The sequence below is a fragment of the Quercus lobata genome, chromosome 11 (genome assembly GCF_001633185.2).
Source record: "Quercus lobata isolate SW786 chromosome 11, ValleyOak3.0 Primary Assembly, whole genome shotgun sequence".
Lineage (NCBI taxonomy): Eukaryota > Viridiplantae > Streptophyta > Magnoliopsida > Fagales > Fagaceae > Quercus > Quercus lobata.
Window position 1 is genome coordinate 55,452,625 of NC_044914.1, and position 22,247 is coordinate 55,474,871.

The 22,247-nt window shown below is 33.2% G+C and overlaps 1 long non-coding RNA gene and 1 pseudogene across 1 annotated transcript; both read left to right on the plus strand.

Moving 5' to 3' along the window:
• The first annotated feature begins 4,451 nt into the window (after nt 1-4,451).
• Nucleotides 4,452-13,487, plus strand: LOC115967197 (annotated as a pseudogene).
• A 5,059-nt stretch (nt 13,488-18,546) lies between these two features.
• LOC115968329 lies at nt 18,547-21,591 on the plus strand. Its single transcript, XR_004086732.1, has 5 exons — nt 18,547-18,653; nt 19,733-19,866; nt 19,963-20,187; nt 20,291-20,469; nt 20,750-21,591. It is a non-coding gene; the product is annotated as an uncharacterized LOC115968329 (long non-coding RNA).
• Nucleotides 21,592-22,247: the final 656 nt, after the last annotated feature.

Genomic DNA, 22,247 nt, shown 5'->3' on the forward strand with positions numbered 1-22,247 from the left:
CCTAAATTGAAAGAAGAAAGAGTCTATGGTCTTTTATTGAGTAGAATGTTAAGAAGCATTTATGTAGCTCTTCTCCGGTAGCTGGGAATTGAGATAGCTCCATTAGCTATAAGAATTAATTAATATATTGTTAGAGTAAAATAAATCATATATCAACAGAAAATGAAGGAACAATAATTAACTTCAAAAGAAAAGAAATAAAAATCTTTATTGGGCAATTCAAGCAAAAAATACATATTCAATTTCAAAACTATATCAGAAGTGTCCAACACGCTCCAATGGGCGCTTGTCTGGCGAGTCTGGATACAGAGCACTCAATTGATTCATCAAATCACCGAGGGCTAGGTGGCTGGTCAGAGATGCTGTCAGTGGTTCGCCCCTTGAGCCCAGTGCCCTCCACTGTTGTGCACTCTTGTGTTTCCCAAAGATTCTCAATGATGGGTATGGGCTTTCAACTGCTATCCCCTGTGGCCCAAAAATTATCAAGCTCGAAACCCACAAGTAAGCCCTCCCCTAAATATGAGCCCATCAGTATCCCTTTATGCCCAATGAGAGGGATTTTAGAAAGGGTCACTAGAGCCCAGGAAAGGAAATTCAAAAATTTTAATAGGCGAGCACAAGAATACCTCTAGGCTCTTGGGTTCATTAGGGGGGGCAGGGTGTAGTTGTTTGTGGTGTATTCTCCCAATTATTTGTTTGCTTTCCTTGTAGTATCTCTTTTCAGTTGAATGAACAGTTCATGTTTTCTATCAAAAAAGAGAGAGGCATTTGCGTCAATAGCATTGTCGAAGATAGAATCTGGAATGTCTTTATATATATAGATGTACTTTCAACGACACTCTTTGCAAACGAACTGTTAGGGGCACTTTTTAGTAAAAACATGCTGACTTATCCTCACTTCTATTATGTGCCAATCCATTTCCGACAGCTTGTTCATCCATAGTCTCTGGGTTTTCAACCTTTAGCAGTAGCAAAACATGCACGACAATTATCATACTGAAAATGCACACACACACTCTCTCTCTCTCTCTCTCTCTCTCTCTCTCTCACACACACACACACACACACACACACACACACACATATACATACTATATCATATGGCAATGCATGATTGCTTTAACCCGATGCATCACATGTCCAAGGTATTCACTTCATGTGCCTGACCAAGAAGATCTCTTCAAGTGAAATAATAAGATTGCCTTCATCCCAGGTTGCCAACCAAAGACGCTTCAATTAATTTTTTTTTCTGTAAGAGTGATAGGTCCCTAAGTATCTCAATATTTTCCGGATACACTTCAATTAATTGGAACGCAATATAACACACTACAAAATCTTCAACAGTATAAGTAAGATAGAAATTTTTTGTAAATATGTATATATTTTTTCTACTTACACATCCATCTAATGGGTGTTGAACCTATGATCTTACCCTTCATCTGATACTTGCAAGGGCTAGGAAGTGCCATAAGTCTTGAATTTTTTCCCATCCTTATTTATCCTTTTATAATCACATTTAAACTCAAGCATTCTATCATTTGAATTTGATTTTAAAAAAGCTTATAATTAAAATTAATATTAATATCAAATTTAAGTCCAAAAAATGGTAAATGCTTTTTTTTAGCATTCTTAATACCTCAAATCATAAAAACCAATCTTTATCAAGGGTGTCAAATCTTAAAAATTTTAGCAACTTGCTATAGTGAGGTTTTATTACTAACACCTCACTGTAGCAAGCTGCCACTATTTTTTAATATTTTTCTTTATTTCCTTTACACACACTCTCTCTCTCCTGCTTTCCAACCCCTCTCTTTCACTCTCTCCACCTCTTCGTTTCCCTTTCTCTCTACATCTCGAGTTTGTAGGTCTTGGGTGTGGTCGGGTTGAGTCGGTGTTCTTAAGGCGTCATTCTTGAGTCGGCGTGGTCAGTGTTTTTGGCTGGGGTTGAGACCAAAGAGGCTGGGCTGTTGGGGTGGTGGTCATCAGAGAGGTTGGGGTGGGTTTTGGTTACAGTTTTGTGGTGGGTTCAGATCGGGGTGAGTTTGATTTGGTTTTGGGATTGTGTTTTGGTTTACAGTGCGAAGGATGAAGGGGAAAGGAAAATCAAGCCGCTTTTGTGGAAGAAGATGACAATGGGGAGGGAAGTGGTGTCTTTGTCCGTGTCCATGGGAACAAAGAGGTGGAACCAGATTCACGGTTGACGATGCTGTTAGATCGGGTCTTCCATGGGAGGACCAAGGAATTAGAATCTGATGGTTTGTTTTCATGTGTGTGGGTGCGTGCTACAAAGTTGAAGAAGGGATGGACTTTTTATTTATTTATTTATTTTTATGGTTAGGGGTTGAGGTTGTGATTGGTGGTGGTGGCTGTGGTTGTGGCCAATGGTCGCAATGGGTGTTGGCAGTGGCAGTGGGTTTATTGGTAGTGAAAGAGAAGAGAATGAGAATAAAAAATTAATATTTTAATGAAGTGGTAAAAAATATAAAACTTTTAATGTTAGGTGTATTATAAAGTGAGGTGTTAAAATTGATAAAGTAGGTTTATGAGATGCTAAATGCTAAATTTTATGAAATCTTTGATGAGGATGCTCTAATTTTGCTATCTTTGCGCTATTTGGTAGAGAATTGACACAATTATTTTCATGATCTTTTGTTGTTATTTGTACTGTCTGATTACACATAACTTTAATTCAAACTCAATAAAAGTGGATTTGATTCTCATTTGAAATACGCGATCACAACGGTTTTTTCCTTTGTGTCAAATATTGTCTATGTCTGTCATTCACACAACCCCAATTTTTTATTTTTTCGAGTTTTAAGAGTTAAGACAGCCCGTTCATTTTTATAATAATGACATTGAATTGCACCAAGTCTAAAATCAAGTGGAATTTTTTTTTTTTTGTCCCATAATCCCTCAATAGTATATATATCAGGACTTGGTTTAGGTCCAGTATACTAGATCCAATCAGACGGTGATACGTGTTCAAAAGTAGACACATGTCATCATCTCAATGGGTTCAGTGCCACTGGACACTGAACCTAAGCCTGACCCTATATATCATGACATCCTTCTACTTATTTTTATTTCTCCATATGTTGCTTTTGAAGTATAATATAGCATATTTGGCTCCTTTATACTTCTTTACACTTTACAAATATCTTTCAATACAATAGTTATATGAAAAATGGGTCTTCGTATCTTTTTTTATTTTATTTTAAATCCAATGTTTATTAATGACAATTAAAATAGTCAAAGACATTGATAGTCATAGAGCCTAAGACCCAATTTGTTGAAACAGACAGCGTTATTTTTGGAAGACGGAACTCTGCCCCCAGGGGGTCCTAATTTGATCAAAACTGGCTTACTCTAAATACTTCCTGATCATGAAAGGCATTTTCCTAAAAAAATTAAAGAGTTTAAATTCAATTAAAACATGGTGTAAAATCTAGTATTTACTCACTCTAATAACAACATGACATATCGCCATTTCACACATTAATGAATAAAGCCAACAAAACACAATCCTTCCTTGTTTGTACCCTAATTCAAGTACGAGGAACTGGTTGCCTTATGCTATGATGTAGGGACCTCATTTTGCAACCTAAATTTAATATCATCCAAGTGATAAATGGGTATTTCACATTCCACATTTCATATCTTTTTTATTTTATTTTAAATCCAATGTTTATTAATGACAATTAAAATAGTCAAAGACACTGATAGTCATAGAGCCTTAGACCAGATTTGTTGAAACTAACAGCGTTATTTTTGGAAGACGGAACATTGCCCCTAGGGGGTCCTAATTTGATTAAAACTGGCTTACTTTAAATACTTCTTGATCATGAAAGGCATTTTCCTAAAAAAATTAAAGAGTTTAAATTCAATTAAAACATGGTGTAAAATCTAGTATTTACTCACTCCAATAACAACATGATACATCGCCATTTCACACATTAATGAATAAAGCCTACGAAACACAATCCTTTTTTGTTTGTACCCTAATTCAAGTACGAGCAACTGGTTGGCTTATGCTATGATGTACGGACCTCATTTTGCAACCCAAATTTAATATCATCCAAGGGATAAATGGGTATTTCACATTCCACAGTTAAAACTATAATTTTGATAGTATGATTTCCAATTACATCTCATGAAATAAATCTGAAAGTTACACGGGTCTCAATCAGACCACTGAATTCAAAAGATATCATGAAATCAAGTATTGACGGTCAAGATGCATCCTCACAAATTATGTCGAATCACATTATGAACAATTAATTTTGATCGGTCCAATTAACTATTGAAGAAGCAACATTTCCATTGGTCATTCAAGTTTCAAAAGTGTCATCATGCCTTCCTTTCTGTTAGATTTATGTTAAACAATCTTATGCAAAAAAAATTGTAGGAGAGGAAAATGGAAATATAGTGGGCAATTGTTAGGATGGAACAAGATGACAGTGATGATTGCGTTCTTCCGGTATGTCTTCATAGTGATGATGGCATTCTTCAAGTATGTCTTCACAAATTTGGTTTGGTGCAGGCTTTTGAAAACTTGTTTAAGTTCATTTTCAACTGTAAATTTCAGGTTCGCCCCGATAGTATCCAATCAAACCTTGATGAGCTAGTGAAAGGTCTAAATGAACATTGCAAGAAATATGGACTACTTTACTAGTTTCCCGGGTTTGCTTATTCTCGTTGCCCAATTCGGAAGTCTCTAGTAATCCATCATTACTTTTAAACGTGCTATGTTGCATCCGCATGACAATTTACCCATGTCTTTTTCTTTCATTTTTTTGAGGATGAAGAGTAATCGATAGCCTTATAACACGTGAGGAATATTTGCTGGAAGACTTCTTCAACATAAGTCTACAGTGAGGTGTTAGTAATAAAACCTTACTGTAGCAAGTTGCTAAAATTTTTAAGATTTGACACCATTGATAAAGATTGGTTTTTATGATTTGAGGTATTAAAAATGCTAAAAAATAGCATTTAGCATTTTTAACGCCTTTGATGAGAATGCCCTTAGAGCATTGGGTGTGTTATGCCAAATGTCATTTTATCACATCAAAAACTACTTTATCAATTTTAGCACATCATTTTACAATATGCTATATATCAAATATTCTATTTTAACATTATACTACATTAAAATAATAAATAAAAAACCAAGCTTTTGAACTATAGCAATAAAAAATTATACCGTAGCAATTTTACAGTACAATTCTAATAGTATAAATTGTTATTTAATTTGAAACACCTCATGCTACAGCACAATTGTTATTTAATAGATAATTAAAAAATTGTTATTTAATTATACAACATGCTATAGTACAATTCTATCACTACAATTATACTGTAGGAAGTTTGTTAAAAATGCTAAAACTTTTAGCATATGAAACACCTCATAAATCCTTTTTTTGGTGTGCCAATTTTGGTGTGCCAAATGTCAAATATTTGACATTTGGCACACTTGATGGAAATGTTCTTAACAAACATTAGCTTTCACTCTGCTTCTAGGGTAGTGCCCTTAGTATAAACTCAATGTACAAAAATATTAACCATATTTCATGTATATTTGTCATCACAATCAAAAAAAAAAAAAAAGTATATTTATTATCCTTTAGTTTTTGGTGTGTTATCTTTGTCGGTTGTCTCCAAATGTTATTTTGTAGGTTGTGGACGGGTGATAACAAGAAATTTAAAACTTGATGTTACTTTTCTCTACTCTCCGTAAATTTAGGAGTATTTATATATTATTTAAAAACTGAAGCGCAATATTTATTGCTGCTATGCTCATTTTAAGTAAAATTCTATATCTAATCCAAGGGAAATTGTTGTATACTTCTGGAGTACTATAAATACACACTCCCTCCTCTTACATAAATGGTGGGTCCCACAAATTAAATTCATGATGGAACCCACAATTCATGTGAGATGAGGGAGTATGTATTTATGGTACTTTAAGAGTAGCTAATAATTTTTCCCAATCCAATTAATGAAGCCATAAATGTTTAAAAGAGATTTTTTTTTTTAATACAAAATAGAAATTCTACTCTAGACTAATTTAAATGTACATATATGTGTATGAAACTCCCTCCAAAAAATTTGAACCCCAATCTTTGCCCCTTACACCTTACAAACAGTTGTATTTGTAAAGTGACGTTGCATAAAGAGTGTACGGTGGTATATTTACAAAAGATTAAATATATAAGTTTTTTGCAAAAACATAAATGACTATGCCACTAATTTTATCTATTTAATATATATATATATATATATATATGTGTGTGTGTGTGTGTGTTTTGAGATAAAATTTTTCTTTAATGTTTCAATCTCATGAATATTAGAATTAAAGGGTCCAATTTTTTTTTTTTTTTAAATAGCTTTTTTTGGAGGCTAAAGCACTAAAAGAAACATAATTTAAATTATATTTATTAAAAATATATTTTTTTAAAAAAACCAATGTTTCGGAACTCATTTTGATTTGTTTATTACAATGGAATGTTTTGATACCAACCTATTTCGATATACTATTGCATACCGTTTCAGGTTATAACTATTTATATATATATAAAAGGAAAAATCTTAGATACAGTATTATATGTGCTATTTTTTAGATTTTTCTTTTAAAATTCAGTTATATGACTACTTAATTAAAAATGCACTTTCATCTTAGGAGAAAAAATCTACTTGACAAAATCTTAAAAAAAAAAAAAAAAACCTAAAGAAATAATACCTACCAAACATATAAAACTTGAATATTCTTAGCTAAACCGCTAAAGCCCTTTCTACCCAAAAAAAAAAAAAAAAGTACTGACATGGTTTTTTTATTTATTTATTTTTTTAACCCTTCCCATTTTAATGAGTTGTTCCACGTAAGTCACTGCGCTTTTTTTACTATTTTAATGGGTTGTCCTGTAAATGTCACTTATGCTTCTTTTACTATCTCACTGGTGCCTGTACCACGCATTTCTTTCTTGAGAACTAGGAGTAGATTTTTTAATAGCATCCACAGTAGTGGAGCTAAAAACTTAGCTTTTTAACTCTATCAAAAGTTACTTTATCTATTTTACCTATAGACATGCTATAGCAGTGAATCTATTTTAATTTTCAATACAATAAAATAATATAAACATCACAATAAAATAATATATCCTCTACACTAAAATAATATATCTTTTACAATAAAATAATATAAAATAATATATCTGCAACCAAAAAAAATCACAGCACCGCCACAACCCCCTACACCATCAGCCCACCACCATCACCGGCCACAGCCACCACGGCAACCACAACATAACATAGAAAAAAAAAAACAAACAAAACCACAACCACAGCGGCTGGGACGGCACCTATACCATCAACCCACCGCCATCACCGGCCACAGCCACCACGGCAACCACAACATAACATAGAAAAAAAAAAAACAAAACCACAACCACAGCGGCTGGGACGGCACCTATACCATCAGCCCACCACCATCACCGGCCACAACCACCACGGCAACCGCAACAACAAAAAAAAAAAAAAAAACAAAAACAAAACCACAACCACAGCGGCTGGGACGGCGTGGGGTGAGGCGATCGGCGGCTGGGACGGCGTGGGGTGAGGCGATCGGCGGCTAGGACAGCGTGAGCTGAGGCGATCGGCGGCTAGGACGGCGTGGGCTGAGGCGGCGGTAAACTGAGAGATGAGAGCTTGAGAGAGCTTGAGATAAAGTGAGAGATGAAAGATGAGAGCTTTGGGAGCTTGAGTGACTCAGAGAGGAGTGACTGAGAGAGAATACGGTGAGATAAAAGGAAAGAAAAAAAAATAAGCAAAGTAATATTATTTTAATTCGGGGTGAATAAATAATTATTTTTTTTTAGATGTGTGTTACAGTACACATTTAAAGATACATGTGCACTATAGCAGTTCAGCTTAAATATATACATATGCCTCCACTATTACCTGGCTTTTTTTGATATAATGATGGAGTTAAAATAACATTATAATTATTTAGCTCCACTGTTACAAATGCTCTTAACCATTCATTTTACTTATACTTTTCAGTCTCATAGCCACACACACGTTCCAATATCTGTAAAAGGAAGCTCTACATGGCTCTAAGAGGTAGAGACAAAACATTAAAAAAGAAAAAAGAAGGGTTTTAAACGGTGGCTCCCACTTTTTTTAAACTCTCAATTTTCCTTCCGTATCTCCTCTTTTGTTTTAAACGGAGGTTCTTGAAGTCTCTCCAACTCAAAAAATGAGGACGGAGTGTGTGTTTGGGTTCACGTCTATTGCGTTGCGTTTTTATTTTTGCATTTTTTTTTTTACGCGTTTTTCACCTCATAAGAGGTTACTGTTTATGTACTGTACATGAACCGTAGCCGCAATATTTGACCAGTTTTTCATAAACAGTGCATTCGTGCACTGTTTACAGATCCATAAATTTTATTTTTTATCAATTTTTTCATTAAAAATAGGTCCCATGATACTATTCACATATTTAAAAATTATTTTGTTACAGTGTTTTCAATTTTAACAAAATAAGTTCTATCCAAACACATCCGAAGGGTTTAAGCATTGGACGGGAAAGAGTTGAAAAAAGATGGTCAGAATGGTTTAAAGAGAATTTAAGCAAAGTCATGATGCCGCCTGACACAAGTGTTGAGGCTGACTCTTCTTCAAAGTCTCAACAGAAGAGAAATTACGTGTAGTTGAAATGGTTCAGCTTTTTTTTAATGGTACTTAAAAAAAGTGTGGTTTTCCAAAAAGTGTAATATGAAATTTCCTTTTTTGAAAAAATTGGGTGTTTTGTAAAATTTGTTATAAAATATTATTTAAAAAAACTGAATGTTTGATTAGTATTATTTTTATAAGGTTGAGTTATAAATACAAAAAAAAGAAGATATATATATATTAAAAAAAGAGAATTTTTTGTTTTAATTATTTTTCTTAATACAAGTTATTGACACAATATTTTTATAAAAATTTCATAATAAAATTTATATAACAAGTTGTTAATAGTAGATAAAAAATAATAATGTTACTAGTAGTTTCAAATGAAAACTAGTAATAATTTATTGTGTAAAATTTATTATGAAATTGTTATAAAAATATTGTATCAATACCATTATTTTTTTTTAAAAAAATAACACTAATTTAAAAGGTTCAAAAATATAAAAAAATGTGACAATATTTTTATAATATTATTTATTTTTAGTTACGGTAAATCTTAGTGAAAGATTTGATACCACAACTATTGAAACTTTTTGTGATAATTTACTGTATCCTAACACAGTTGTAATTTTCATCTTGTAAATTTCGTTGCATGGACACATATCCCACTCTACCTTGCAAAGCCCTTTCTACTAAATTAAAAAAAAAATACTGACATGTTTTTTTCTTTTAACCCTTCCCATTAATGAGTTGTTCCGCATCAGCCACCGTTGAAAAAACTGGGAGTAGGCTGTATTAATGTGAGTGTCTCTTTTTTCTTTTTTAATGTTTTGTCTGTACCTCCTAGAGCCATATAGAGCTTACTTCTAGAGCCATATAAAGTGATATTTACAGGACAACTCATTAAAATAGTAAAAACTGAAATATTGGGCTCTTTCCGTTTACAGGACAACTCATATAGAGCTTACTCCTTCCGTTTATCTTTTTGCTTTAAACGGTGGCTCTTGTGTCTCTTAAACTCAAAAACTGAAGATGGAGGGTTGAAGCATAGGACGGGAAAGAGATGAAAAAAGGTGGTCAGAGCGGTTTAAAGAGAATTTAAGCAAAGTCATGATGCCGAGGCTGACTCTTCTTCAAAGTCTCAAAAGAAGACAAATCACGTGTAGTTGAAATGGTAGGACAGAGATGTATTTCAGTCCAATCTCTCTACTCAATTCTCTTCACTCTTCAGCTTCCTCAAGTTTCAAAATATTGGGAAGTCTTAGTTTTGTTGGATCCGGTTCGACGATCCGACTCGACCGAATAATTTTACGTAATTTTTAATGAAAGATTTACTGAGGGTCAGTTATTTTCTCCCTCTTCCTTCTGATTTCATTGTCAAAGATTTGCCCTTCTTTAATTAATTTTATTTTTCGGTCCTTGCTAAAAAATAATTTCTTGGGTAATGTTTTGATTTCTTGTTTTTGTCCATTTGTGTCATTCTTTTCAGAACTTAGCTCTCCGAAGTGGTTGGTGCCATTGGCTTTGTTTGAGACAGATTTGATGTTTTGATCCATTTTGCTGGTCTAAAAGCTGTTGGGGAGAGTGTTGCAAACCCTCGCCATTCTTTCAATAACAATTTGATTCACACTATTAATCTTTATGGGGTTATGGCAAAATATGATTGCAAAAAGGTATGTCCGCGATTTAATTTCTTAAACTCAATTGATTTTGTCTTTGAATCTTGCGCTTGTAACAAATGGTTTGGAAGTGAATTAACAATAATCTATGTCTTAAAGAATTTTTGGCTGTTGAGTTAAGCAATAAATGTTCATTTTATTCGTACTTGATTTTGCTAAATCTTTGATACCAGTATATTTCTTTTTCAATTCATAACTGCATAAACTATGATTTGTATATGTAGCTGTATATTTATGGAAGCGACGTTGGTCTTTTTGGTGTCTTACTGCTAAATTGTGAAGTTTTTATGTTCGATGTCTAATTCTTTTGTCGCCATGGGCCTTGTAAATCACCCACCATTGTAACTATCGAATCGTGAAAAAGTCTAATTACTATTTGTTTGTCGAAAGTAGTTGTAGCATTCAAGTTCCAGTTGAATCTTTAACAGAGAATTGTTTAGTCTTAGAATGTGAACCATTTTTTTATTGATTACATCACATGTTGGCATGCTCTGCCCACTACTGACACAAGTAATGTTATCCTGTGGCCAAATAGATGGTTTTCTCATCTTCTGCAACGGTTTATGGTCAACCTGAAAAAATACCGTGTTGAGGATTTCAAATTGAAACCTATGAATCCTTATGGGCGGACCAAGGTATACATCACTGGGTGCTTAGTAATGTTTATTTTGGGCAATACCACACATAGGATTCGTCTTTGAAGTTGCATAATCCCAGTTGCTGTTTCTTGTGTTCATAGGAGTGCAGTTTCTTTTCTTTCCTAACTTATAATATATTCTATAGTTATAGCTTTTCCCTGAAGAAATTGCTTGAGATATTCAGAAGGCGGAGCTAGATTGGAAAATTATATGTCTCAGATACTTCAAACCTGTTGGAGCTCATGAGAGTGGTAGAATTGGTGAATATCCAAAGGCCATATATACAGCAAGTAGCTGTTGGCAGATTGCCTGAGCTTAGCGTGTATGGTCATGATTATCCCACGAAGGATGGTAGTGCGGTATGTTCTTTTTTGCATAAATATTGTTGAGTAGTAGTGGATAGGAATTTCCCTAGTTTTTCAGTACTATCCATTAGTCCCATCTCATGGACCTTTTTGACATATAGACTGTTTCTAGTTTTGTATTCCACTTATAATCCTTTATAACTGTGGCAGTAGCATTTGACTTTCTGTCATTACAGAAAATTCAATTAAATTGACAAATTTTTTGCGTTTACAAAATATCAAATGTTTTTGTGTTAAACAGGTCCGAGACTACATCGATGTCATGGACTTAGCTGATGTTTCCATTGCTGCAGCCTGCTTTTCGGAAGCTTTTTACTAAAGAGGATATAGGTGATCATTCTTCCTTGCATATGAATTTTATGTCAATGAATTTTCTGTCACCTGTTAACTGTTTATCAGGCATTTATTTAACACGCTCATGCTTTTATTTTGGGATTTTTATTATAATCTTGTTCTAGCCATATTTTACAAACACATGGCATTAACAAGCTGTGTTTATCCAATGCTGTGTAATAGTTATCATTGATGTCCAGAAAATTTTCCTTGTCATAACCTTTTTTGGTGTTGGTCATAAAGAGTAAAGGGATAACAATTTAGAATGCAACTCAAGTCTAAGGGTGATTTCAATTCTGAAATAAAAAAAGATCTGCGCTAGTAGCTAGTAGGTTATGGTTTTAAATTTGGGGTCTTCAAAAATAATAATAATAAGATTCTATATATATCAGGTTGCCTGAAAGATGATGCATTTTAGTTCAGCAACAAAATGACATGTGAAGGTATATGATTTGCAAATATTGATTGATAAAATCATTTTTTTGATAACATAATGTCACCTTGAACACACTGTGAGTGATAAGACAGACCAATTTCAATTTGTTGGTACATCTTGAGCAAAAGATGTAAGGTCATATGATTTAGCAATGGTAAAACAGATTTTGACTGTTGATATAAAGCCCTAGTCCCAAAACATTGGAGTAGGCTATAGATCCTCAACAAGACTGAAACTCATGTTGAAATATTTTTTTTATGCAGGCTTTTCCATTGGATTTAATACTCTTTTCCGGTTAAGGACAACTTAAATGTGTCCCTCATTGAAGATTTTTAAAATTTTTTAATCCAACTTTAGATGGAACAGAATTGGGTAAAGCTCAGAAACTGGTTTTTTCTTTTTTTTTTTTGTTTGTTTGTTTGGCTTTTTGGATTGGTTTTGTGTAGGGCTTTGTGAGTTCTTACAATGAGTTATTTCCCTGTCTCTTTGCTACACTATCTCCACCCAACCTTTGCTTTAATTACCTCTATTTTGTAGTAATATATTAATTGTTGTGTTATTTTGTTTATGCATGTGTTGGTTGCTTTGATTCAATTTTCATTTGCATCTGTTTTCTTGCCTCAGTCTTTGCTTCCAGATTATCAGCGGCTCTCTCAGAGGTTGAATACATCAAAGCTTATTGAAAATAGTGGTGAGTTCTTAAACTTGATTGTATTTAATACTCATTGGGTTTGTTTGTAACTTGCATATAAAACAAAAACAAGCATTTTCACCTCTGAAGATGTCCTTAACATGAGGAACATGTTTCTAATACAATGAAGATGTCAGTTCCGAAGCTTTGAGAATTTGCTTGTTTGATTATGTATGGTATGATATTATATTAGGCTATATATATGTTGACTAAATGTTTTCTTTGTCAGATAGTGAGTGTTCCCGATAGAGGAGCTTGGAAGAGTCCTCATGGTGATCTCATTCAGGTATGCTGGATCTAAAACTATCTATTTTTCTCCTATATTTGTTTCCATTTTATGCAATTATATCTAGTGAGTCATAGCCTCATAGGCAAAAGGAACACTCAATTGCATTGGGAATTGACAATTCCTGCAGAACTAGGTGTTATGCCAGGTTCTTGCCACATGAAATTGCTGAAAATAGTTTGTAAATATTTTGAAATATATGTAGTTTTTCTGGGAGCTGTGGGAATATGAATTTTATACAGTTAAATAGACAGCTTGTTAGTTCTAGAATTGTGTTCCTTATATTTGTTACTTGTGCCTCTTGTAACTATTGATGAATAACAGATGGATACTAAAAATATACTCTCCATTTGTGGTGGACCATCTGTAAAATTTGGAGAAGATGATTTCAGAGAGGTAATACCCTTTTCTTGTGCTGGATGTTAAACAGAAATTTTTACTATTGTTCGCTTCTCCCTAAATGTGAGTTCTAATTATTTTACGTTCTTTTTCCAGAAAACAAGATTTTTCCATTGGCTTTGGAGCACCAGTTCATGCAAACATGAGAATTGGTGGATCAACCAAAGCTAGAAACCTAAAAATATTAGATGGCACAGTAAGCAAATATTCAATGAAAAAAGAATAGTCTCTAAAAAAAAAAATATTGAATTTCAAACTATATGTAGCTTTGGTTAACAAATTTATGTTAAAACATAAAACTAATTTTCAGGCATCTAAACAAAGTACTTTACTTGTAGGTAGCTTTACAGCCATAAGGTTCCTTTTCTAGCAGGCCGGATAGGCTGCATTTAATTTATTTTTTTTTTTTTCCCCTCTCAAGAAATCCCGTATAACTCCATCTACAAGTGACATGTAGATGCCTGGAAATTTCCCATTCAGTTTGTCTTCAACCTCAGAGTGGAAGGAATCTAACTCAATGAAACCATATAAGAAATCTACATGTCACTGAATTAGATTCCCTTCCACTTTGAGGTTGAAGATAGACTGCATGGGAGGTTCCTTGGAATCTACATGTCACTTGTAGATGGAGTTATACGGGATTTCATGAGAAAGGGAAAAAAAATTTTAAATGCAGCCTGTCCAGCCTGTTAGAAAGGGAACCTTATGGCTGTAAAGCTGCCTACAAGTAAAGTACTTTGTTTAGATGCCTGAAAATTAGTTTTTAAGTTTTGTCATAAATTTGTTAACCAAAACTACATATAGTTTGAAATTCAATATTTTTTTTAGAGACCTTTCTTTTTTCATTGAATATTTGTTTACTGTGCCATCTAATTTTTTTAGGTTTGTAGCTTTGGAAACAAATGAAGGCTAGGTAATGCCTCGCACTACTACCATATCAATTTATAAACAGGTATTCTTTGTTCCAATAGAAAGAAAGTTGTATAAACTTTTTTGCATACTGGTTTTTACATGCTTAAAGAGCTACTGGACTTCTAATGCATTGCAGATACGTTTGGTCTTCTATTTTTTGGGTTGCATTGTAAGGTGGATGAGTAGTATTAACTTAACTGATGGGAATAAATTGAGCATTGGTGGTCACCTCCCCATGGGGGATTATTAGGTTTATGGGTGTTATATGTATATAATTTCACATAGATATGAGGTTGCCATACTCAACCCTAATTCCTGAGTCACATGACATTATAAAGTTTTGAATCCATAATAATAATAGGAACGGAACGTAGATCAATAAAAAAAATAAGTCTTATGATAGTTAACAGTCTTGAGCAAAATGGTGCAATTGGCCTTCGGCCTTATTTGCTTTGGGCTTTTAGATGCTCCTATATCATTGTCTATCCTTGTTGGAATTTCTGTTGTATATGTAGACGAGAGAGAAAAAAGTTGATTTGTTTGTTGATTTTAGGAAAACTGCAAACATGGGAATTTTTACTTTGGTTTTGTGTTTTTTGGGGTTATGAGTTGGAAGGTTAGAATTGATTAAGAGTATGGATGAACTAAGCATCTCTTGGTCCTCCCTTAAGCAAATGATTACATTATTTTGCTTAGGTGAAGATCAGTTTATAAGGAACAAAACTAACAAGAGAGATGAATTTTTTCTTCACTCTTTTATTTTTGGAGTAATATACTTTATATAATTTTCTTTTTTTGAGAATCTTATACGTGATATGATTAGTTAATTGATGTTTCTTTCTTATTCAAAATTTTAAATTCAAAAAATTTGTTTATGGTGTAAAGTGTATGGTAAATCCATCATATTTATTTCTTCTTAGACTAAAACTAATTGTACAGTAGTTATTGTAGTTTGAGATTTTTAGTAATTAGGACAAATTTTCCACCGTTGACACAAAGTACTAATAAAAATGTTATTTTCAATGCCATTAACTCTTTGATTATCATGGTATTATGTGTTCAAATATTCCTTTTGATTTTTTTTTTTTAATTTTGATTATGCAGTACTTTTAATGTTATTTGTCAATTTGTCAACAGGGGTTTTTTGTTTATGAAAAAAGGTTGTTTCCAGAATGCTTAGATGGAGGCCACACTTTTGTTGTTTGTGAATGTGTAATTATGCAGTCCATGGAAAATTAAAACTATTTTGTTTATTTAGATCTCTATGGTATGTTTTGTGTAATTATATTGTCCCTAAGGAGGGACTTAACTTCGTCACTTACTTAGATAGATGGGAATCATTATGGATATCGATGTGTAATCTTTGTAGTCCCAATTGAAGGAGTTTAACTCTTGGGTTTGTATTTAGAATCAATATGGATATCTATATTCTAGACTTGGTTGACAATTATGATTATGATTGGCATGAATATTTCGGTTTATTGTATTCTAATTTCTACCTACCTGAAAAGATTTTTATGTAAATATCTTGACTTTAATGCTCGTGTCTTGATCGAGATGTAGCAAATTCCTTGAGTGTTTAGTTAATAGTTTTGCAGATGTTTTTATTTTATGATTACCGCATTGAATTGTTTATAAATTTAAATTTGTTCATCTCATTTTACCCCACGTGTTAGATATTTGATCCACGTTTGGGGGCTCCCCTGATTCAGTAATTGTATTCTGAGGCCCCTTTCTTTTCTTCTCTCATTTCTGATCTTCTCTAGACATGTTCTAATGCTTTGGTTTATGATACAAAACCGTATCATTCCTCATTTTTCATTGTCAAGATTCATCATATAGTTCCATCCTAATTGGTGGCGTGAAGAATGCAACTTGGAGACCCCAACAGTCTTAATTAATGCAATTTTTGCAAACATTAGATATGGATTCAAATGGAGATTGACTGTTGTTTTTGGTCGCCCGAGACACATTAGATTGACTGGTGTTTTTGGTCGCCCGAGACACATTGACAACATGCTTGGGCTCTTGTAGATAATCCAAGTCAACAAATGGACCTGCGTGACTTTTAACAGTCATCTTTAGAGAAGTATAGGATGAATGAACGACTGTTTGACGAAGTACAAGAATTTAGGGTAGTATTGGATCCTGGACTGGAACTACTTTTAATGCGTGTGGCAAAAGTATGCAAGAGACACATACTGCTAGGGAGATTGCGAAGAAATCCAAGTTCTCTTGCAAGTTGGGTCTTTTATGTCATGCATCGGTCATGGGGACTAGAATTAGGGACTACCGAATTACACATCCATATCCATAATGATTCTAATGAAGCCATCTGTCTAGATAAACGATGAATTTTAAGTCCTTCATCAGGGACTATATAATTACATATAAAATGCCATAATAATTCTAAATAAACCAAATAATTTACATGGATATGGTTGTGTAATTTCTGTAGTCCCTAATAGACGGCTTCTTTAGAATCCTTATGAGATATATAATAATTTTTCCATAGAGTGATATAAGGCTACATTGAAATGAATTAGAAGCTATGTTTGTTTAGTGGTTAGTTAATTGGTTTTACTCTTATTTGGGGGTGCCCTTGATTCAATAATTGTATTCTGAGGGTCCTTTCTTTTCTCCTCTCATTTCTAATCTTGTCAGACATGTTATAATGCTTGGGCTCAATTTGCTGGGTTTTCAGGACTTGTTGGTACTATTTGTTTGTGTATAACAAGGGGACTTCCATTTGTTTGTTGATGACACAAGGACTTCGTACTGGAACTACTAGTGCACGAGAGACAACTTACAGTTTGTAGCCTTTGTTATATAAGTAGATTTTCTTGCGTAAACATTTTTACTATTGACCTGGAAGATTATGAAAGAACTTATATGAGATATGAATAAACAAGACAAAAAAAAATAATTAAATGTATTTGATAACTAATTGTAGTAGTAGATGTTGTAGGCATTATGATTCTCTACCATATGTCTTAAATGTTTGGATATCACAATATTTTCTCTCATATACCTCATTATTGTCACTGCATAATATACACACATGAAAGCAGTATAATTTGTTAGATTTTAACTGGGAAAAAAATCATGTAATTTTTCATTTTTATGTATTTTCATGAAAAACAATATAGTGTTGAGTTTCTTTTAAAATAAAAAATGTATTTTTAGTTATTTTTTTGGATTTATTGTTTCTTTCCTAAAATATATAAGTAAATATAAACACTTCAATTTAAAGGGCAAAGCATCATCAATTGAATAACAATTTTGAGATTCATTTTAATCTTGTGGGTGTTGAGGACTAGGTTTCACTTAGGAATTAAATGTTAAATTATATTTAGATGCATTTGTTGGTTATATGCTCTCTCTAATGGTCCAACATTGTATGACATGTTCTCATATCTATTTCGGTCCAATTTGGTCTATTTTGCATTTCTGCCTATTTGGGTCCCCTTTAGTCCACTTTGGTCTGGTTTCGTTCATTCAATCTATTTCGGTCCACCTTGGTGCAATTGTATTAAATTTTAGCAATTTAAGGTTATGTTTGGTAATAGTTTTTGCTTTTAATTTTCAAAAACTTGTTTTTGCGAATATAAAGAAAAAAAAATTTTCTTGTATTTTTGAAATAAAAAACATGTTTGGTTAGTTGAAATTAAAAAGATAGTTTTTTGAAGAAAAAAATAGAAAATACTAAAATATATTGTTACTAGGATTTGGACTTTAATGCTAACTTTAAATGAGACAAATTTATTAAATTAAATTCATGTTTTCATTGATTTTTGAAAATTAGAAATTGAAAACAGTTTTTTTTTTTCTTTAATGCTTTCAGTTTCCTTCACAAGAACAATTTTTGTTTTCTATATATTTTGAGTTGCCAAACAAATATTTTAGTTTAAAAAATAAAATATTATTTTTAAAAACAGAAAATTAAAGAAAAAATAGACATTCCCTAACTAGCTTTCTTTCTCTCTGTCTATGTGGGTAAGTTTGTATTAGCTCTAATTCTCCGTCTATATGGGTGAGTTTGAATTAGCTCTAAAAATGTGAACCTCTCAAAATGGCCTTATCCGCTGGTGCCACACCAACGTATATAAACGCCCATTTGAGAATCAAAACCAAAAACCAGAGAGAGAGAGCCATGAAAAGCCTGAAGCTCCCACACTCCCTGCACAGCAGCCATGGAAGCAAGACTCTCATCCCATTTCCCAACAGAAAACTTGCGCTTTCGACTGGTACTTTCTTCTCCAACTCTGCTTTTATTATTCTCTTACTTCGATTATATACAATTCCAATTACAGCTTTTCAATGTAACAACTGAGCTTTCAGCTTCAATTTGATGCATTCGTGGCAGACCCACTTGACCAGAAACTGTGAATTGCTTGTTCACTCAAAAGAGTTTTGTGCTCTTTTTAGTTCTTTAATAATACCATTTTTTTTCCAAAATTTTGTCTTTTGTCCATATTTTGAAATCATTGCTCTACAAATGTTATGCTATGCCAATGTTTGTTAAGATTGGATTTCTCTTATGTAAACTTTCTATTGTTCCCACTATAAATTTATGGAGAAGTAGTTAATGAATATATTCATAATAGAATAAAAAAACCCAGATTCTTAGTTTGGACTTTGAAGGATGAATGAAAATCTGAAAAGAAGCTGAAGAGAAATTTTGTGAGCTTTTTTGTTTTTGGGGGGGGGGGGGGGGGGGGTTGCTGGGGCTTAGTTTTACTGTTTTGGGAAGTTACTTGGGTTTAGCAGTCTGCAGCCTAATAATGAAGGGGTGAAATTTTTAAGGATTACACTTGTTTGATAGGACTTACTACTAAGTTACTAGGAATATAAATAGGATTTAAAGTATAAATTTTTTCTGTCATTTTCCTGTTGTATCATTAGGTTTTCTATCTTCAATAGCTCCCATTGGATTATGGAGATTTTCGAGCTGAAGGCTTTGCTTTGTTTCTGTTCTTTTAACACTTTCTGTTTCTTCAGTTTAACTTTCATTTTCCTGTTCTTTTAACACTTTTACAGACAATTCTGAAACATTTTCCTATGAACTGCCTTGTTATGTTTCTTGAGTGACTTCTGTCATTGCATTAAGAGTTGGCATGGCCGTGACACTTAGGATGCAAATCATGTGGCCTTACTTTATAGTCTTCGTAGAATTTCTCTCTATTAATAGTGTATCTGCACTTTCCTTGCTTGATTCTTACGAATGTACTTTTACGCTATATAATTCTTTCACTTTAAATAATTTGCTATGCTACATTATAAAAATATTGATGTGAAGTTTGAACCATTGTGATATGCTCTTCAGGAAATAATGATCTTTGGGATTATGCAGATCTTTTTACAAAACCATTACCCTTTTTTCTCCTAGTATTTTTCCCAGTGGTCATTGTGATCTAAAAGAAGCACGTCGCATGCAATTCAGCATGAGCAGTACATCAGGTTTCTGTATTTAAGTGTATAACCTTTTATTAAGAGCTTATAAATTCTCCTTCAGTTTGACTTCAAGATTATGGAATTTACCATATGAATTTTCAGCATCAATAGAGCCCATGAGTGAGGAACTGATGGGGGATACATCTAAGGATCTCCCTGTAAGTGGGGATTCTATTTGCCGTCGATTTCTTAGTTTGCTTCCCATGGTCACAAGGTTCTTCCAAGTGCTTCTCTAGTGCCAGATGATCAACAGTTCACTTACAATTGCAAGAATGCGTTTATTAAATATTTCCAGTGAAATCATAAATAAAGGCATAATCTCAGAAGGTGAATTAACTCTAAGAATATGCTTTAGATGGCATGAAAGACTCTAGAATAGTGCTTTTTAATTAATTTAATTTTTTTCACAACTTCTGAATATCATGTTCAGGTTCCCTGAGAGGTAACTCGTGCTACAATTGCACAAAGGTGCATACGTACCAATGATGTGGAGAATGTAGGGCGAACAGCTCGACATCATACATTCTTTGAGATGCTTGGAAACTTCAGTTTTGGAGACGAATTCAAGAAGCAAGCAATTAAATGGGCGTGGAAGCTCTCAACCATAGAGTAAGCATGGAGTTTTGTGCTGTAATTGGGCCATTAATTTTATATTTATACATTGTGCTCTTGCTTGAAGCAAAAGTTCTAGTTGTTAGGCTGAAGGCAACAAAAACATTATCCAGGCTACTTGCATGCGTGTACATGCTTGCTAGAGAAAGGGAGGGAGTCTATGGTAATTTACTTATTATTTTTTTGATAAAAAAAGAAGAATATTTAGTATATTTTGTCCTTGTATTTTGTTTTGCTAGGCAAGAAACTTACTAATTACATGCTAATTTGCTTATAGATTTGGATTGCCAGCCAACAGACTATGGATTAGTGTTTATGAAAATGATGATGAAGCTTTTGAAATCTGGCATGATGAGGTCTGCCAAACAAAATCTCATAACTAGTTATATGTTAATTTCCATGTTTGACTACCTCGTATTCAGTTTTCACTACTTATGCACTTACATTTTTCTTTTGTATGCATATACTCTTCCATGTACATCATTATGTGTCTAAATCTGTATCTTTCTACAAGGAGACACAATAAAGTCTTGTTGTCATTGTTGTTGTTGTGCTTGAATGTGAGTGGTCTTATAAATGGCAACATATTCACATGAACTTTAGTCCTGAACTTGCATATGAGACCTTGAATCATTATTTTTATATCAACTTGTCTTCTATATAAGGCAGTTTTCCATAAATTATTTCACAGTAAAACTTACAGACTTAAGGAATTGGCTACATCATGAGCAAGAACATCAAAATCAACAGCTATTAACATAAAAATATTTTCATGAAGGAAGAAATTAGAATACAATAAACCAGTCAACATAAACCGAAACATTCATGTCAATCATAATCATTATGGATATGGTTGTGTAATTATATAGTCCCTACATAGACTTCTTGGTTTGTTTGGATTGTTTATTTAGAACTATAGAATTACACAACCATATCCGCAATGATTCTAAATAAACAATCCAAACAAACCAAGAAGTCTATGTAGGGACTATATAATTACTTAAAAACATATTTCTCTGTTTATTAGAGATTAGATAATTGCACAAACCACAAGCAGCAAAAGTGTGGCCTCTGTCTAACCAAGCTGGAAATTGCAACCATTGCAAAAAGAACACTAATCTCATCCCTGTCAACAAAAAAACATTAAAAAATGAACATTTAAACACAAGATACCATGATAATCAAAGAGATAATGGCATCAAAAATAACATTTTAGTTAATCCAATGTGTCAATGATGATAAGTAGTCGTACTGTAAGAATCTGAAACTACAATGACTACAAGGTGTCTAGCTGTGACTGCATTGAAGCTACTGTACAAATACTTTATTTTAACAAGAAAATGTATGGTACCGTCCCACCAAGATTTGAACTTGGGTTACCAGATTTAGAGTCCAATGTACACAGAACAGAAATAGCAAATGAACAGACAAAGCAGATGGAAAGCTACGCTTAGATAGTTATGATTCATAAGACAACAGGGCAAGGGAATAACAATCAAACCTGTGCCCAGGATCATTTTGCATGTACAGTTGTTCACAGAAAAAGAAAAGTTCATATCCAAAAATATGAACCATGTTGAGGATTTTGGTTGAGATTCTAAAAGGCTCTAATTTTGTTATGTCTACGTTTAACATTCTCACATACGCTCTCTCTTTCTCTCTCTGTATCTGTATTTTAAATTTGATTAATCCTGTACAAAATTTCTATTTCTTCTATTTCAGTAATTTGAGAAGGCCACTCAGCTCTTGCATCCCTTCCTCGCAGCCACACCACC